This window comes from Macaca thibetana, chromosome 16 (genome assembly GCF_024542745.1).
Source record: "Macaca thibetana thibetana isolate TM-01 chromosome 16, ASM2454274v1, whole genome shotgun sequence".
Taxonomy (NCBI): Eukaryota; Metazoa; Chordata; class Mammalia; order Primates; family Cercopithecidae; genus Macaca; species Macaca thibetana.
The window spans coordinates 59,751,119-59,768,937 of NC_065593.1; the positions used below are offsets into that span (position 1 = coordinate 59,751,119).

The 17,819-nt window shown below is 53.5% G+C and overlaps 1 protein-coding gene across 7 annotated transcripts in view; it reads left to right on the plus strand.

Moving 5' to 3' along the window:
• Nucleotides 1-17,819, plus strand: part of TBC1D16 (TBC1 domain family member 16) — a 102,948-nt gene that overhangs the window by 37,982 nt on the left and 47,147 nt on the right. The window lies entirely within an intron of this gene.

A 17,819-nucleotide genomic window follows, 5' to 3' on the forward strand; every position in this document is an offset into this window, starting at 1 on the left:
CATGTTGCTGAGGCTGGTCTCAAACTCCTGGGCTCAAGCAATCCTCCTGCCTCGGCCTCCCGAAGTACTGGGATTGTAGGCGTAAGCCACTGTGCCCAGCCTGTATGCTTAATTTTTAAAGAAATTGCTAAACTGTTGCATAGAGTGGCTGTGCCATTTTACACTCCCACCAGAAATTTGTGAGTGCCCGTTTCTCCACATCCTCATCAGTATTTGGTTTTGTCACTATTTTTTTTTAAGCATCCTCATGGGTGTATAGTGACATCTCATTGTGGTTTTAATCAGCATTTCCCTAATGGCTCATGATGTCGAATATCTTTTTGTGTGTTTATTTGCCATCCAGGTATCTGATTCTTTGGTGGAAGATCTCTTTGTCTCTTAAGCATCTTATGTCTTAATAATATGTATTGAAAGGCTTATGGGGACAGCCTTTGGTTGGAGGATTTTGAAAAAAGTCATAATATGATTTACTGTGGCTACCAGAAATGATCATTTTGTTCCAGTGACAGGTAATAACCTGCTTTTTTCTTCCTATTAATACATGATTTCTTTTGTGGCTGTAATAAAACAATGTATACAAATGATTCATTGCAATGAAGACAGGTACCCAAAGAGACAAAGAGACATAGTCTAATCCATTTTTTGTTTGTTTACTACTGAGTTTTGAGAGTTGATTATACATTCTAGAAACTAGTCCTTTGCTAGATACGTGGATTGCAAGTATTTCTCCCAGTCGGTAGTTCTTTTTTTCATCCTCTTAACAGGATCTTGCATAAAGCAAAAGACTTTAATTTTGATGAAGTTCAGGTTATCAGTTGTTCCTTTTATGAATCATACTTTTGATGTCAAGCTCAAGAACTCATGACCTAGTCCTATATCGTGAAGGTTTTTTTCTTTTTTTTTTTTTTTTAGACGGAGTCTCACTCTGTCACCCAGGCTGGAGTGCAGTGGTGCCATCTTGGCTCACTGCAAGCCCCACCTCCCGGGTTCACCCCATCCTCCTGCCTCAGCCTCCTGAGTAGCTGGGACTACAGGCGCCCTCCACCACGTCCGGCCAATATTTTCTATTTTTTAGTAGAGACGGGGTCTCACCATGTTAGCCAGGATGGTCTCAATCTCCTGACCTGGTGATCCGCCCGCCTTGGCCTCCCAAAGTGCTGGGATTACAGGCTTGAGCCACCACACCCGGCCAATCCTGAAGGTTTTCTCCTGTTGTTTTCCTCAAAGTTTTATGGGGTTGAGGTTTATTTTTTATTTTGCTTATGGATACGCAATGACTCCCGCGTCGTTTGTTGAAGAGGCCGCTCTTCCTTCACTGGGGTGCTTTGCTCTTTTGTCCAATATCCGTTGGGCATATTTGTGTGGGTCTTATAGGTAAGATTTTTTTTTTTTTTTTGAGATGGAGTCTCAGTTTGTCACCCAAACTGGAGTGCCATGGTGCAATCTCAGCTCACTGCAACCTCCATTTCCCGGGTTCAAGAAATTCTCCTACCTCAGCCTCCAGAGTAGCTGGAATTACAGGAATGTATCACCACGCTCAGCTAATTTTTGTATTTTTAGTAGAGATGGGGTTTTGCCATGTTGGCCAGGCTGGTCTCGAACTCCTGACCTCAGGTGATCCACCCGCCTCGGCCTCCCAAAGTGCTGGGATTACAGGCTGTGAGCCATCATGCCCGGCCATAGCTACATTTTTACAAGTGAAAACACAAAAAGAAAACAAACAAAAAAGGTGAAAATTTTTGTAAACTACCCAGCATGTTCAAAATAGTATCATTCCAATGTGGGATGAGTATACACGGCCGCCGATGGGAAGTGTTTTACATTCTCTCTGTTTACCAAGTCCTGGGAATTTCACATGTACTTTACACTTAGACCACGTCTCAAGTGCGATGCCACATGTGGCTTGGGGTCACTGCTTTGGCCAGCACGGGTCTACACAGATTGGCGACCTGCGTTTTTGAAAAAACATTCTCGGCCAGGTGCAGTGGCTCACGCCTGTAATCCTAGCACTTTGGGATGCCGAGGCTGGTGGATCACCTGAGGTCAGGGGTTTGAGACCAGCCTGGCCAACCTGGTAAAACCCCGTCTCTAAAACAGACAGACACTCAGCCACACTTGTGGAAACCTCCGCCCTTTGAAAGGTGCCCTTACAAAATTTTTGTATTTTTACAAAATGGGTATTTTGTATTGGGTATTTTTACAAAATGGGTATTTACAGATGGGCGTGGTGTTTTTTACAACCGGGTGTATTTGCAACCGGTGTATTTACAAGCCGGGCTTGGTGGCGGGTGCCTGTAATCCCAGCTACTCGGGAGGCTAAGGCAGGAGAATCGTTTGAACCCGGGAGGCAGAGGTTGCAGTGAGTCAAGATCACGCCATTGCACTCCAGCCTTGGGGACGAGAGCGAGACTCTGTCTCAAAAAACAAAAACAAAAAAACATTGTCTGGCCAGCCCTTCCTCATGGACTCCCTCTTCCTTTGTCCTTGATGGTTAGGTGACCTCTAGGAGGAGGGGTTTCATTGCCTCTCGTGGGGGGTTCGCAGACCCAGCACCCCCTGGCTCTGAGCTGGGATTCTAGAAGTCACCAGCCAGGTGTGTCCCCCAAGGGAGCTGGATTCTAAAGAGATGTCGGTGGAGCCAGTGGTGGGTGATCTTTAAGACAGATCTGGTGGGCTGTCTTAAAACCATGCTGTTGTTTACTGTCTTCCAAAGGACTGACAGCTCTTTAAAAAGCTGACCTTTCTAGTAAAACTGTCAGGACAGGGAGGAAATAAGTGCATCAAACCTCCTGAACCAAAAAGGAGGAAGTTCAGGCTCCTGGAGAGGCAGTGCTCCCCGGGGATGGGCGCTCCCTGCGTCAGGAGGGCTGTCCAAGGCCAGGGAAATGAAACTTGTCAGCCTTTTCCACCGCAGCTCACAAACCATGATAACTGCTCCGGGAGGCCTTGACGCAACCCGGGCCACTGGTTGCACGGGGGCTGGGGGCTCCTGGTGCTCTCAAGGGCCTGAGCTGCTCTGAACACACAGAGTTGCCCTTGGGAGCAGAAGCCAGAGGCCCCCGGGCCCCAGCTCTTGCATCAGCAGCCCTGGCAGCGGCCCCACAGGCCACGTGAGCTTCTGAGAGCTCTGAGCATGAGGTCACGGGCGCCCAGAGGCAGTGACGTGGCAGCGCCTGTCTCCTGGTGAGTCGGGGAGCTCACACCGTACCTCTGGGGACCCACGCCTGGCTGTTGCAATGTAACCCAACCCCTGATGAAATCTTCCCTAAAAGTTGCGGGTAGTAGGGGCAAAGGACCCTTTGTCTTGCGGTCGAAAGACTCCCGTAGCTGCTTCTGTTTGCCTTCGTATCCTTCCCAGCAGAGTAAACAGAAAGGGCATTTTCACGTGGCTCTTTCTTCCAGTCTAAACAGTGTTCCCTAAACACCTGCAAGGCAGAGGACACAGGGCTCCTGGTGCCCATCCATCTAAGTGCTTCCTGGCCTCAGGGAATCTGCTTTGGGAACCTGAAAGTAAGGTTTCCCTGACCGTCAAGAACAGACAGACACTCAGCCACACTTGTGGAAACCTCCGCCCTTTGAAAGGGACTGGCTGGTGGAAGCAGGCGGCCTAGGGCATATCCCTGACCTTACTACCCCCAGGTGGTGACAGAAATGGTCTTTAAGTGTGGGACCCTGGAGCCAAGTCCTTGGCCACGCCCCAGCTCTGCCTGGCTGTGTGCTGGTGGGTTATGACCCTCATTGCCTCAGTTTCCCCTCTGCACAATGCGGCTGGCGCTGGTGTTCCTTGCCCCATAGACTGTCATGAGAAGTAGCATCTGGACAGGTCCTGAGAGCAGTGCCCATGTCTGTGCCATCCGCTGGGACTGGTGTTGGCCTGGTACTGTACTGCCTCACCCTTGTGTCCCCAGGAGGGGAGTGGGGTTGAGACCAGCCCCAGGGGTTATAAGGACAGTGGGGTTACATTGACAAAGGCTATTTCTGTTACATTTTGTTCCCTGGTTTCCAAAATGAGGTGCAGGCTCTGCAGAGAAAGCAGAACGAGCTTTCTGAAGGTCGGTGCTGGGGCTGGGTGATGTGAGAGCAAAGAGCTGGAAGTGGGAATGTTCTGGAAGGAGGGAGAAGACTAGTGGCTGATATGTGGTCACTGGAGGAGGAGCCCTGCGATATATATCAGGTGGGGACAGGGACAGGAGAGGCGACCTGGGACCCCGAAAACTGGGTAGGTGGTCGCTGTGGCCTCTCCTGGGAGCCTCGGACTGGCGGTTAGGGCAGACTCCAGTAGATTGTAAAGGCATCAGGATCTGTCTTGCTTCTGTAAATATTTAAACACTGGGAGGATTATTTTTGGTAGCTACGGTCTCTCTCCGAGCCTGGCGGGCTGCCGGGACGGGTGTCAAGTGACATTGGGCGTAAGGCTACCCCACCCCCGGCCCCCACCGGCTCCAGGCTCCCTGCGTTCACCTTTCCAATGGCCACAGTTTGATGTGGGTCACGGTTTCCCCTTCTGGGAGACGTGGAGAGATGGTCTCAGGCGTGCGCCTTCAGCACGACCAACAGGGATTCCTCGTCCACACAGTTTCCTGACAGCGGTTGAAAGGGACGGGTCTACGAAGGCCAAGAACAGCAGTGGAGTGTGGGGTCAGGAGCCCAGCGGGGGGTACCCTGGGGAGGGGCCGCCTCCGCCAGACCCACCCCGGGTGAAAGGATGCATTGTGTGCCCGCAGCATGAGCGGAGCTGCAGACAGGCGTCTTTGTAGGGTCCACGAGCGGGAAAGTGCTTGCCGGCAGGCATCCCACACAGGCCAGCCGGTGGCCACGGCCGGGACAGGCTTGGACACAGGGCATCGCGGTCTGGCAAGGATGGGGGGGCCCTAGGCCCCCGGCCCTTTGCAGAGTGTTGCTCGTTTTCTCCCACCCCAGAATTGGGCTTGGCCAACACAGCCCCGCCTCGCCCCCCCACCCCTGCCAGCTGCCGGGGGCCCTGTGAAGATGGCGGCACCGCCCCTTGGAAACTCCATCTGCGTGGAGGTGGCACTTCTGCTCGGGGAGGGATCCCGGTGCCCAGCAGATGGCAGGCTTCCCCCAAATCAGCCTAGGGCTGGCTGGGTTGCCCGCAGTGCACACCCCCGCCCTCCCCCTCCCCTCCCCTCCCCTCCCCTACTTCTCCTCTCCCCTCCCCTCCGCCTTCCTGCCCCACCCCCACCTGCCTGTTCTTGGAGGGCTGCACTGCCTGCGTCCCTCCCCACCTGACCTCCCTCTTGCCTCCCTAACTCCTCCAAGCAGATTTTGGTGAATCCTAAATCACGTGGATGTTAACTAGCAAGTGCCTGCAAGCAGTTCTGAGGGCCAGGCTGGGGTGCACACTCACTTGGGCCAGGTCCCGCTGGTCAGGGTCAGCCAGATGCCACTCCTGCATCCTGTCCACTTTTAGCAGCCTTCTGTCTTCCTGGCTGACTTGCTGCCTCTTCTCTGGATGTCTGGCGGGTGGAGAGGTGGAGAGCTTCCAGCACAACCTCACCCCACTCCACCTCACACCAGCCTCAGCCTCCCCTGAGACCACACGGAACCCAGACACGTGTGACCTGCAGCCCCAAAGCAGAGACTCCTGGCCGATGGGGTGGGTGGGAGGCCTGACACAGCCACATGCAGCCTGCTTTGTGTCGTTCCTGCTCTCCCGGGGTGGACGCAGGGACCCCCTGGGACAGCCCAGCTGGGTCTCCAGGGCGGCCATGTCTGGAATTTACTTTGTGAACCTCTGGCTTGTTAAAATTATTTCATAGATGATTCATGGTCATATAGAAGTGTCAGAAATAAAGAGAAGGAGCTCAAACAGATACGTGTCCACCCCTGCCCACAGCAGCACCGTCCACAGTAGCCCACAGTGGAAGCGCCCACGTTCCTCCTGACGGGTGACTAGAGAAATGCAGTGTGTTCACACACACGTTTCACACGCACCCAGCGGAATGTTCAGCCTTGGGAAGGCAGTTCTGACACACGCCACAACATGGATGAGTTGAGGACGTTATGCCGAGTGAAATAAGCCAGACACAAGGGGTCAAAACTGTGCGATTCTACTTGTGTGTGGCCCCTGGAGTTGTCAGACTCAGAGATGGAAAGAATGGGGTGCCAGGGGCTGAGGGAGGGGACGTTAGGGAGCTGGCATTTCATGGGGACAGAGCTTCCGTTTGGGAAGAAGGAGAGTTCTGGAGATGGGTGGTGTGATGGTTGCACAAAAATAGGAATGGTATAACGCCACTGAACTCTACGTTAAAAACGGTTAAGGTGGTGAATTTTCTGTCATGGACATTTTACCATAATGAACAGAGAGAAGGAGAAATCAGTTAAGATCTTTTAAGGTGACTGGCACTGTGAGACTAGTGCACGTTTTCCCAGCCTTTTGAGAACTGACTTCTTGGATTAGGTCTGTAAAGCCTGTGTAGGTTGTCCCCACCCCAACAATTGGTCATGAACTTCAAGCATTGGGAAATCACGCTGGAGGTGGCTGCCCAGGCTCACCTCTGCTCGGGTTAGAACAGGAGACTCACATGGGGCAGGTGCTGCGCTGTGGCTGGAGCACTGCTTGGGAGCGTGGGCTCCCACCACCTGGAGCCGGCCCCTCGCTGGCTGGGCGCCCGAGACCCATCACCGCACAAGCCTTGTGAGAGCTACGGCTGCTGTCCACACGGCTTGTTCAGGCCGAGTTGAAGCCTCCGTCCTAGCAGCTGAAAGTCAAATCTAGTCATTAGACTCTGAAAGCTGGTTCATGTCAGAGACCTGACATGGAGTGTGGGAAAACCTTGACGGAAGCTTCCAGAGCCTGGCAAGATTAGATCAGGAAGTAACACTTTACCTACTGAGCTTAGAAAAATAGACTCTCCCTGTTGTCTTCTGGGAACTGGGAAATCTGAGCGCAGGTTTCTGGGCATGGACACTGCACACAGGCCTGCCCCTGGGGGTGGGCAGCAGCTCCCCGGCCACCCCAGGAGGGTGGGGACCCCTCGGCTGATTTTGGGAATCCAGAGGGGGTCATTATAGAAGGCTGGTGCTAGAGTGGTCATGAGGGTACAGTGGGCCCCTCTCCCCGCCCCTTGACCCCAGTCATCTTTTCAATACCGTTCTCTGGTGGGACTTGCGAGGGCCGGTGCCGAGGCTGCTCTGCTTGTCCAGTGAGGACGTTCGTGTATTTGAGGGCGTTTGTGTATTTGAATGAAGGTTGTGGTGTCTTGGCCTCTTGGCCTTTGGCGTTGGCAGGTGTCTGGGCAGAACCAGCCAGAGCTGCTGGAGAATACATGAGCAGTATCTAGAACAATCTTGAGCTCCACAAGGCCGGTGTGCCATGCCAGACTGTTGGGAAGAGGCAACAATGACTCGTATTTGTGACTCTGTCCACGGCAGGCAAAGCAAACCGTGGCTTTTCATCCCGGAAATACCCCAGCGCAGTGTTTTTGTGGGAGCCTGTTACTCAAAGCAGGCACGGAGTGGAAAAGGGCCCAATCAAGGCCGCAGTGTGGGGGCTGTCAGAGCAGGGCAGGCCCGAAGCCCAGGACTCTGCTGAACCCACCACCAGTGAAAGGGGCTTTGATGTGTCGAGTGATAAAACCCGTCGGACAGGATCTGGGAGGGATTCTGGCTTTGGAGCAGGACCTGGGAGGGATTCTGGCTTTGGAGACTTTGCTGTGCTTAACTCGTGGGCAAAAGTTGTCCCTGTGCTGGCCAATTTTGTTTTCATCTAATGTGGGGATCCCTGTTCAGGGGGCACACAGTGCTTGCTGTATTTGAGGGTCTTGAGTGGTCCTCCACATTTGGGGTGTCCTTTGGGCCACATGGAGCCCTGAGAAGGACTGACAGGTGTTGGGGAGTCTGTGTTTGTATCTTGGACGATGGAGGAGTTTCCCTAATCATGGTGTTTTTTCAAGTTAAGAAACTTCCTTTGGAGAAGCCTTTTTCTCTTTTACCGACGAAAGGCTTTTCCTCGGCAGGAGGACTGAGGGCGCTGGGTCCTGAGGGAGGGCCTGGGGCTGGCGGGCAGGTGTGGGTTGGGGAGGGTGGCAGAAGAAGTCTATGCTGAGGATTTCCACGGGGCTGGCCAGGCTACACAGCACCATGCTTAGCAGGATTGGACTTTGATTTTCTGTGGCTCTCACTGATAAAACAAGCAGGGGCCTCCTAAGTTTTGCTTCGAGGTTGACTGCCGATTAAAGAACCAACATCTGGTGCATAGAACCCTCCAGAAACAGTCTTTTTGCCCTTAATGTTAATTTTTTCCCCCTTCATTGGAGTTGATTTGTTAAGTTGCTGGTGTGTGTTGACAGAATTGTTTGGTGCAGAATGCAGGCACGTGGGTTCACCAGGACCCTGGCTTGCCGAGTGGGGAGGTGGTCGACTGTGGACTCTGGGTGTGTTTGACTTTCAGCCATAATCTTATGATTGGGACGCCTCCGTCCGGTTCCTGCCCCCTGTGCCTCTTGGGCACATGCCCAGTGGCGCTTGGACCTGACTCATAGCTCTCTGCAGTTGACAAAAGGAAAATGTTTCAGTTTGGGTAAATCAGCCACAGCTGGAGCCAGGGAGAGGCCCATGGGCTGGCGACTTTTCAGGGTGGTGGTGTTTGTTCAGTGTGTTGTTTTGCTCTGTGACTTCGGGGAGCCCATCAAAGGCTCGGCAGACGCCCACTTGCCGAGGAGCCACGGCCCTGGCTGGTGGCCAGGCAAGCACCTCCCAGGTAGGCGTCAGGGGAAACATCCAAACTAGCAAATAAAACGGCTTCTGGCAGGGCGTGCTATCAACCCTTCTCCCTTCTAAACGCGCACACAGCTTCACAGAGAAGAACTTAGAAGTATTTTGTTTGAATCAGAAGGAAATATTTAATATCGTCTCATTCTCCTCTGCCTAATTTTTTTTTAAACCACATTCAGAATTGCTGGGCAACCTCATTTCCCCACATTGAGGATTCTTCCCTCAAAATCTCTGGCAGGCGTAAAATCCGAGAGCCTGGGAGGGTTTCTCTGAGCCTCTGCATCTCCCAGCGCCCCGCCCCCGCCCAGCACTCCTCTGTTTGCCTTAAAAGCTTCAGGAAGGGAAATTCCTCACCAGCCCGTAAGCCGCTGTTTGTAGGAGCCCTTAAACTCTGCGGAACCCAAATCTCCCAGTACTGACTTAATTCCCTTCTCCCTGAGAACCGGCTCCCTGCAGCACTCAGGGTTTTGCCTGCAGAGGGAGGCCGCAGTTGGGAGTGGAGAATGCCCAGCCAGGGGATACCTTCATGGGGACACTCCCTGCCCCCAACCCCACCTTCACTCGGAAAGAGTAATGACTCCTGGTCACCAGGCAAACTTCTGTACCTGTTTATTCTGGTTTAAAAATAGGTCAGGCATGGTGGCTCATGCCTGTAATCCTAGCACTTTGGGAGGCCTCGGGAGGAGGAGCACTTGAGCCCAGGAGTTCAAGATCGGCCTGGAGAACATAGCGAGACCCCATCTCTATAAAAAATACAAAATTTAGCTGGGCGTGGTGGTGTGCACCTGTGGTCCCAGCTACTGGGGAGGCTGAAGTGGGAGGATCGCTTGAGCCAGGAGGCAGAGATGGAGGTTGCAGTGAGCTGTGATGTCACCACAGCATTCTAGCCTGGGTAACGGAGCGAGACCCAGTCTGAAAAAAAATTTTTTAAAAAAATTTCTTTTTTCTTTTTTTTTTTTTGAGACGGAGTCTAGCTCTGTCGCCCAGGCTGGAGTGCAGTGGCCGGATCTCAGGTCACTGCAAGCTCCGCCTCCCGGGTTTACGCCATTCTCCTGCCTCAGCCTCCCGAGTAGCTGGGACTACAGGCGCCCGCCACATCGCCCGGCTAGTTTTTTGTATTTTTTTGAGTAGAGACGGGGTTTCAATGTGTTAGCCAGGATGGTCTCGATCTCCTGACCTCGTGATCCGCAAAAGAAATGCTTATTCCCCACTCCCACCCAGACCAAGATGCTCTGGAACAATTTTCTCCAATGGTTGAGTTTGGGATCAGGGCCTGGAGAGACCATCCAGTCTCCTGCCCCTGGTGGGCGTCCAGTTCTGCCTTGGGCAGTGACACTAGGCACAGCCCCGTGGCCCATCCTGGCCCTGATCTTTTGTGGCTCTCAAGGGAAGTTCTTTGGCCCCACCTCAAAATTCACAGGGTCCCTCTGTGGAAACAAAACGTATCCCAGATGGATTTGCTACAAGGCCGTCCCGGGAAGGGAGCCGAGTAAACAGCAGCAGAGACTGGAGGGTGCACGGGGACAGCTGACCGCAGTCCAGCTCCTCCCGTGCGTCACCCTCTCCCACCAGCCCGGCCTCGGGCTTCTCGTTCACCCACACCTTCCCGAGAACTTGAGCGGAGGTGTCATCTCCCGCTGCGGGCTGAGGCTCTGAGGAGGGCTGGGCGCATAGAAGCTTCCTTGGAATGGAAAACCCAACTAGGGTATTGGTTTCTGAGAGGAAGCCCATTCACCCACCGTGGTGGCTCTGCCCTTTAATAAGAGGCAAAGAACTCAGGCGCCGCGGGTACTGGTCACTCTGTCGGGGCAGACGTACCCCTTGCCATTCATCCTTCAAAGGCCAGGCTTCGGCAGGGGGTGGCTTGTGTGGTCTCTCTTTGGCCTTTTCTGATGGAAGGTCCAGGGGTAGGGAGTCCTCATGTGGTTGCTCTGCAGGGAGGGGGCCTCCGAAAATATCCTGCGGCCTCTTACCCACCACGGCAGCACTGACGATGCTGCACTGGGGAATCCACTCTTGAACTCTGCTTTGAAGCGCTGCACATTTGCGTCCGCTTGGACTTCTGTCTGTGAGGTGCTCAGAGGTCACCTTGCGTTTATGAAGTGAACGTGGCCTTGGGATGTAGACCTTGGGCCCCAAGTCCGAGACCAGTGAATAAAGTGAGAGATGGCTTTGCCCCAAGTGGGTGAGGTGGCCCTGGCACCCACGCTCGCCGCCTCCTGCCTCCCGTACGTTGGGACCACGAGGAAATTGGCGCTGCAGTGATTCATGCAGCTGCTAATCAAAAGCTTTTATTTCCTGATTATCTCTCCGTTTGAGGGATGGCAGATGCCAGTGCCGTCAAAATATAAACAGATTCTAGTCGGCACCTTTCAAAGCAGAAACCAGCCGTTCTGAAGAGCAGAGGACCGTGCCCCTTCTGCCGCCTGGCGGAAGAGTTTCGTTGGGAAAAATGGTTTTTCATAACCTTTCTGCTTTCTTATTTAAATTAAGCTTCGCCAGGAGAGTTTGGTAGTAGTAGAGGGCTCCTAATTTGGTCCCCTTTGACCTCCGCAGCCTTGATTGACAGTTTGTTGTGGGGATTGAAGTTGTGGCTGCGAGGTGGGAGCCAGCAGAACAAATACCCTAGGACAGCTGGGCATCCCCGAGGACCCAGCCGAGCGGGGGGCGTGCGCAATTAGAGAGGTCTTCACACAGAAAGTTAATTAGCTACTAAATGGCATTTAGCACAGTTTATGGGAAATGCATGTTTGAAAAGCAAATGGAGATCAATGTGGAATGGCTGCCACCGGACAGGGACCCTTGGACCCAGCGCCGGTCTGAGGGCCTGGGGGGCCACCCCCTCCAAGTGTGCCAGGCTGGTGCCTGCTGAGACTGAGCTGGGAGATGCTCCTCGAGGATCTGCCTGGCCTTGGAGGGGCAATCCTGCTTCGCACCCACGGCTGAGCTTCCCTGTCCATAAAAAGGGAGTAAACACGTCTTCAGTTTTGGGGAACTGTGTTGGCCGTAGGCTGGGTAGTGACTCCCTTCCCCACCAAATTCATGGCCACCCGGAACCTCAGAATATGACCTTATTTGGAAATAGGGTCTTTGCTGATGGGATCAAGGGAAGGATCCAGATGAGGTCGTCCCGGATTAGGGTGGTCCTAAATCCAACGGATGTCTTTAAAAGACACAGATGGACACACAGACACAGGAGGGGCAGGGAGAAGGAGGCAGAGATGGGGGCGATACCGCTGCAGGCTTGGGGGCTTCCAGGATCCAGGACGAGCACCTCCAGCTGGAAGAGGCAGGAAGGACCCTCCTCCGGAGCCTTCGGAGGGGGCACAGCCCGACTAGCACCTTGACTTCAGACTTGTGGTCTCCAGAACTGCCAGACAATACATTTCTGTTGTTTTCAGGCTTCTGATCTGTGGTCCTTCATTATAGCAGCCCTGGGAAATGCCCTGTCACCACCAAAATGCAGCCCCCGAAACGCAGTCCCTAGCTCCATCGCAGGGCCGTGTCCGAGGCTGGAGGATGGCGGGGCGGGGCGGGGCGGGGCGGGGTGAGCCAGAGGGAGGCCTTAGGACCTGCTTTCCGTTTCTGTTATGACCTGAGGTCCGACTTCAGTGTGGTCTTTTCACCTACTTGTCTTAGTTCCCCGTTGGTCCTGTGGATGGATTGCTTGGTGTTAATTTTGTTTTGGGGAGGGTGAGTTTTGCTCTTAAAAAAAATTCTTTTTTTGCCTTTACTGTTTTCCATGTTTCGGAGGGCTTTTGTTTTTTTCTTCTCTTCTCTTTTATCTTCTCTTCTCTTCTCTTCTCTTTTCTTTTTTCCCTCCCTCCCTCCCTCCCTCCCTCCCTTCCTTCCTTCATTGTAAAAGTAGCACCTGCTCCTAAGGAAATTCTGGGAGAGAGGGAAAAGACAAAAGAAGGGCGTGAAGCCCCGCCACATGCTCCCTGCTGCCCAGCTTACCATCGTTAACTTTTTGGTGTATTTCCTTCAGCCTTGTGTTTATTTTTACTTTTTACTTTTGCTTCCGATGCCTAAGTTATTTTACAGAGTTGTAGACAGGCAGGCTATATATAAAATGTACTTTCTTGGTTTAAATTTTTTTTTTTTTAAATTTTAGGCCAGGCACAGTGGTTCATACCTGTAATCCCAGTGCTTCGGGAGACTGAGGTGGGAGGATCACTTGAGGCCTGGGCAACATCGTGAGACCCCGTCTCTACAAAAAATAATTGAAAAATTAGCTGGGCATGCTAGCAGATGCCTGTGATCCCAGCTACCCGGAAGGCTGAGGCGGGAGGATGGGCTTGAGTCCAGGGGTTCAAGGCCAGCCTGGGCAACAAGTGAGACCCCCTGCCATCGCTATAAAAAATACAAAAAAATAGCCAGGTGCCTGCCTGTAGTCCCAGCTGCTCGGGAGGCTGAGGAGGAGGGATCGCATAAGCGCAGGAGGTCAAGGCTGCAGTGAGCCGAGATCACACCCCTGCACTCCAGCGTGGGTGACAGAGCGAGACCCTGTCTCTAAATAAATTTTAAAAAAAAATTTAAGGTTGTCGTATTTGATACGTGCAGAAGAATATTTGTAGCACGTAAACCATGAAACACAATCACAAAATGAATCCCGTGACCTGGCGCCCCCGTGTCTGAACTAGAGCTTCCCAGGAGGCCAATACTCCACTCCTTCCTCCCCAGTCTGGTCGTTCCGTGCCTCAGTCTGCAGGAGGAACCACCTTCCGGAATGCCGCGGGTGGTACTTCCTTGCTCTCCGAAAGCAGGCTTTGCACGCATGTGCACTTCTCAACAACGCACGCTTCCGTCTGCCTTGCTCTGAGCCGTCAGCGGCTCAGCTCCGTGTGCCTGAGGTGCTGCAGGTACTCACTCCGGCGGGGGGGACACTGTCTCTATGGCTGTTCCCAGGTTGTCCACGCTCCTGTTGACGACTGTGTGGTTTCGTTTGGGTTTTTCTCTGTGAATGTCACCGTGACAGCTCTGGTGCACATCTTTGGTGCGGAGGAACAGGAGCCCCTCCTGAGCCCTACGATGCGCGCTCAACCTCCTGAGACACACTGACTGCATTTCCTGGGGTTGGGCCAGCCGACAGCTCCCGGGATTCCGTGGTCTGTCTTGCCATTCTCAATTCATGCCCTGCCGTAAACCCCTCCCGCACCGCTACGTCTTCTGAACGGCCACCAGGTTTCACGCCTGCACAGCAGCCTGTTGGCGAGGGACGTAGCATTTCACTTGCCCATGCCCCTTCCATGGACGTGGAGCTGCTCCTGGCTTCCCGCTTGTCCTTGATGAATACGTCTGTGCTTGGAGCTCTGCACACAGGGGCTCAGGGTGGATGTGTGTGCACACGCAGAGGGATTGCACACAAACATGGATGACACACGGGTTCATTGTTTATGTGTACACACACATGCATGCACAAAGAAGTTCAATGTCATATTATTTACTTTACAAAAAAAAATGAAATGAGTAACATCCGAATTCTTGTCTACAGGGATTTTTTTTTTTTTTTCTTTTGAGATGGAGTCTTGCTCTGTTGCCCAGGCTGGAGTGCAGTGACGCGATCTTGGCTCACTGCAACCTCCGCCCCCAGGGTTCAAGTGATTCTCTTGCCTCAGCCTCCCGAGTAGCTGGGATTACAGGCGCTGGCCACTATACCCAGCTAATTTTTGTATATATATTGTTTTTATTAGACAAGGATTTTCACCATGTTGGCCAGGCTTGTCTCGAGGTCCTGACCTCAGGTGACTCACCTGCCTTGGCCTCCCAAAGTGCTGGGATTACAGGCGTGAGCCACCGTGCCTGGCCTCAGGGACTGTTTAAAGAGATGCACGGTACCTGTACACACGTGCACACACAGGTTCAGTGTATTGTGTGCAGACATGAACACAAAGAAGTTCAATGTGATATTACTGACTTTACAGAAAAATGAGGCAGGGCGCAGTGGCTCAGGTCTGTAATCCCAGCACTTTGTCAGGCTGAGGCTGGTGGATCACGAGGTCAGGAATTCAAGACCAGCCTGGCCAACGTGGTGAAACCCTCTCTTTACCAAAAATCCAAAATTAGCTGGGCCTCATGGTGGGTGCATGTAATCCCGGCTACTCGGGAGGCTGAGGCAGGAGAATTGCTTGAATCCGGGAGGCAGAGGTTGTGGTGAGCCGAGATCGCGCCATTGCACTCCAGCCTGGGCGACAGAGCTAGACTCTGTCTCAAAAAAAGAAAAAAAACACAGAAATATGAGAATGGAAACAACCCAAGTCTTTATCTGTAAGGAATGTTTAAAGAAAACGTGAAAGTGGCCCTCCAAAATAGGTGCAGCTTCTCCCTGCAAACCAATAGGCCCTGGATACACTTAACTGAAAAAAATCCAGGCATAACACAATGTCGACAACACGATCTCACTTTTGCTTTAATACATGTGCATGTGTATGTGTGTGTGTGTGCATTGTGCACGCGTGTGTGCATGTGTGTGTGTGCATATGCACACAGGGAAGCCCAGGAGGGCCGCGCCCTGCTGTTCCCTGGAGCGCCCTTGGAGGAGTGGGATTGAGGTTGAGCCGAGGCTGCCGCTGCAGGGACGGATGTGGGTCTGCTTTGTGCCTGTGGCGGGTTCAGCGTTTGTGCAGTGAGCACGTTCTTGCTGAGATTACAGAAGAGCTGAGGGAGCCGCTCCGGGGGTGGTGCGTCCCTTGCCCTCCCAGTTCTGGAGGTTTGGCCTCCCCGCTTTGGAAAATGAAGTGTTGCTGGAGGATGGCTGAAAAATCATGTGCATGCGCATTTCTTTATCACCGACGATCTTGAATATATCTGCATGCTTGTTCACCTGGTGTCTTCTTTTGTGAAGTGTGTGCCAAAAAAGGAAGGGGTTAAACTCGTCGGGGGCACCCAGAGCCTCCCTGTCTTCATCCCTTCTCCCCGGCAAGCTCTGAGGAGGTATTAGAGGATTGCTGGAGGTGGAGGCCCGAGGCCTTCTCCCAGCAGGGCCCGGGCAGATGGAGGGTCTAAGACCATACTTGCTGCTGGGGAACAGCCATTTTGCTCTAAGAATTTTCTGCCGGCCAGGGCCCCAGTCCTGGTTTGCGTCAAATCCTCTGAGCCGGGCCAAGCAGTGCGTTGGTGCGGAAGATGCTGGCTCCCCTGAAACTAGGCCCAGGAGATGGAAAAAGCCGAGTGGAGATTAAGGAGGCAGCGAGGAAACGATGCCTAAACAAGTTCTGTCTTTCTGTCACTGCTGCCATAAGGGGCTAGATACAGAATTCAGCTTTACTGTATCAAGCCTGTGGATGGAATTGAAATGAATATAATGAGTAGCCAAGGTCCTGTCAAAGGATGTCGGTGATTGGTATCATGACTGTTTGCCCGTTGGGGTCGGGGTGCTGGGAGTACCCACCAGCTCCCTCAGGGCCTCCTGGGGCCCAGGTCACACCACAGCCCCTAGCCATGGTCCCAGCAGCCCCCGGTCAGCTCTGGGTCAACTCACAGGCTCCCCTTTCAGCCTGCAGGGACAGTAACAGGGACCAGGGCACAGATTTGGGCAGTCCCAGGTGTGCCACTGAGTCCGAGAAGATTTTTGGGAAGCACCAGTCAGGCCTGCGTGTCTCTGCTGTTGGGGTGCGCGGAGGTGTTTCGAGTGAACCCTGGGGGGCTGAAAGGCAGGACCAAGCTGTGTGGGATGTCACAAAGCCCAGCAGTTCGGAATCTAGAAGGTTCTGGCTTTCTGTTCCCCGTTCCTGCCACCTGCTGTGTCTCTTCGCCAATCCCTACCCTCTCTGTGCCGTGGTGTCCGGGTTAGGGAGAGGAACAGACTGGGCCTGGTGATCTTCAGGGTTCTCTGGGGCCTGTGGGTTCTGTGTCTTTTTCTGGACAAACGCCGGTTATGCCACCCCACAACGTAGCACCCCAGACTCCCACTGCGTGCTCCCCTGGGAACCTCTTCTTAGTGTCTCGTTCCTCCGGGAAGGAAGGAAATCTCCAGCCTATTAGGCGGAATTCGCTGGCCCTACATGGTGGTCAAGAAGCCCCCGCCTTGAAGCCAAGAGAGAAGGGGAATGTGGGCTGAAAGCCTGAAACAGAGTTCATGAAATTTAATCAGATGCCTAAGGGGAACACCTAAATTTAGTCAAATTATTATTAGTATTCACTCCATTTTTAAATTGCCTAGGGGAACGTCACAGAAAAGTTGGGAAGCCACCAGCCTGGGTGGTGATTATTCTGTTTCTGCAGAGCAGTGGGATACGCTGGGAGGCACGGAGGCCCCGATGAACCTCACGGCCGCCCTCCATGGCACAGTGAGCTGCTCCTCCAGGTGTCAGGATGGGCTGCCCAGAGGGTCTGGGGAGGCACCGGTGCCCAGAGCCGTGTCGGGCAGGCCTGAGGGCTTCCTGTGTTTGGCCATAATGGATGTGTTTGGGACCTGGACCTTGGCCTCCTGCGCCCCAAGCTCTGGCCCACAGAGCCCACCACCTAGAAGCCAGAGCCCACCCATAGCAAGGCCCCGATCAGTGAAGACCCCCCCCCTCCTTGCTACTTGGTTATTCTCTGGCCTCAGCCTCCACTCGGTTCTGTAGTCAGGGTGAGCTTTCGGTGGGTGTGAAGGGAGACCAGGGTCCTTTCCTGCTCCTAGTGAGACCCGTGGGATTCGGGGCCTGACAAGTTATATTCCTTTCTGGGCTGACGTTCCAGCCGTGTTTGCAGGAAACGGTGAAGGTCGACGTGTGCCTTTTTATGGCATCGAATAACCCAGACCTGCAACAGGAACCGTGAGCGTCTTTCTGTCCCCTAGAAGTGTTTAGATACTAATTGGCCGTTCGGTCCTGCAGAGACGACACAAGAACGTCTTCACGCCCAGGTGCATTTGCAGCTACGTGGTCCTCCCACCTCCCGGTTCTGGCCTCTCCCATCTCCCCTGGGTTTCCATGCAGTGTCGCAGCTTCACCTCGAGAGGGCCACGTGATTGGCGGCACTGGGGATGCCCGAGCTCACGATCCCTCTGCTGGGGTCCAGGGCGGCATGGGTGTGCCTCCCTGGAGCGTGTGTGCTCTGGGTGTGGGTGTGTGTCCGCAGAGTGGGTGTGCTCTGGGCAT